Genomic DNA, 2,089 nt, shown 5'->3' with positions numbered 1-2,089 from the left:
ACGAGAAATATGCAAAAAAATATATACCTTGCAACGTTAATTAACGAAAAAATTAAACAAATATCGCAGTCGTGTCAGTTCGACGGACACTAATTTTTTAAAAAATTCGAAAAAAACGTTTAATCCAGTTGTATTTAATAGAGATATAACCGTTTCCGCAAAAATATTTATACCTTATAACGCTTTTTAACGAAATAACTCGAAATAAGTATTTCGGACTTTTCCGCCGGCCGAAATTTTTCTAAGTCCCAACGTACCGGTCCAGAATGAGACAAAGTTCCAAAGGCCCGGTCGTATCCGTCCGTTTTTTTTTAACCTTCCACGGACGAAATAAACGTTTAATCCCGACGTAAAATACAATAATATAGCGATTTATATAAAAATATTCATACCTCATAACGCTTTTTAACGAAATAACTCGAAAAAACTTTTCGGTCCGAAATTTTTCTAAGTCCCTACGTACCGCTCGAGAATGCGACTAAGTTCCAACGTCCCGGGCGCGATCATACTTTTTTTATATAACTTTTCAGCGACGAAATAAATGCTTAATCCCGATGTAAAACGTCATTTTAAAGCGATTTATGCAAGAATATTCGCACCTTATAACGCTTTTAAGCGAAATAATTCAAAAAAACCTTTCGAATAAAAAATTTTTTTTTAACGTTTTCGGGACCAAATAAACGTTTAATCCCGACGTAAAATATAATAATACAACGATTTATATAAAAATATTAATACCTCATAACGCTTTTTAACGAAATAACTCGAAAAAACTTTTCGGTCGAAAATTTTTCTAAGTCCCTACGTACCGGTGGAGAGTATGACCAAGTCCGACGGGCCGAGTCGCGTCGGTCCACTATTTTTTTTTAACGTTTTCGGGACCAAATAAACGTTTAATCCCGACGTAAAATATAATAATATAGCGATTTATATAAAAATATTCGTACCTTATAACGCTTTTTAACGAAATAACTCGAAAAAACTTTTCGGTCGAAAATTTTTCTAAGTCCCTACGTACCGGTGGAGAGTATGACCAAGTCCGACGGGCCGAGTCGCGTCGGTCCACTATTTTTCTTTAACGTTTTCGGGACCAAATAAACGTTTAATCCCGACGTAAAATATAATAATATAGCGATTTATATAAAAATATTCGTACCTTATAACGCTTTTTAACGAAATAACTCGAAAAAACTTTTCGGTCGAAAATTTTTCTAAGTCCCTACGTACCGGTGGAGAGTATGACCAAGTCCGACGGGCCGAGTCGCGTCGGTCCACTATTTTTTTTTAACGTTTTCGGGACCAAATAAACGTTTAATCCCGACGTAAAATATAATAATATAGCGATTTATATAAAAATATTCATACCTTATAACACTTTTAAGCGAAATAACTCGAAAAAACTTTTCGGTCGAAAATTTTTCTAAGTCCCTACGTACCGGTGGAGAGTATGACCAAGTCCGACGGGCCGAGTCGCGTCGGTCCACTATTTTTTTTTAACGTTTTCGGGACCAAATAAACGTTTAATCCCGACGTAAAATATAATAATATAGCGATTTATATAAAAATATTCATACCTTATAACACTTTTAAGCGAAATAACTCGAAAAAACTTTTCGGTCGAAAATTTTTCTAAGTCCCTACGTACCGGTGGAGAGTATGACCAAGTCCGACGGGCCGAGTCGCGTCGGTCCACTATTTTTCTTTAACGTTTTCGGGACCAAATAAACGTTTAATCCCGACGTAAAATATAATAATATAGCGATTTATATAAAAATATTCATACCTTATAACACTTTTAAGCGAAATAACTCGAAAAAACTTTTCGGTCGAAAATTTTTCTAAGTCCCTACGTACCGGTGGAGAGTATGACAAAGTCCGACGGGCCGAGTCGCGTCGGTCCACTATTTTTTTTTAACGTTTTCGGGACCAAATAAACGTTTAATCCCGACGTAAAACTTAATAACATTCCCATTTATATAAAAATATTCGTACCTCATAACGCTTTTTAACGAAATAACTCGAAAAAACTTTTCGGTCCGAAATTTTTCTAAGTCCCTACGTACCGCTCGAGAATGCGACTAAGTTCCAA

Source organism: Bombus fervidus, unplaced genomic scaffold, assembly GCF_041682495.2.
Source record: "Bombus fervidus isolate BK054 unplaced genomic scaffold, iyBomFerv1 scaffold0065, whole genome shotgun sequence".
NCBI lineage: Eukaryota > Metazoa > Arthropoda > Insecta > Hymenoptera > Apidae > Bombus > Bombus fervidus.
Note: the sequence above shows the minus strand (reverse complement) of the source record.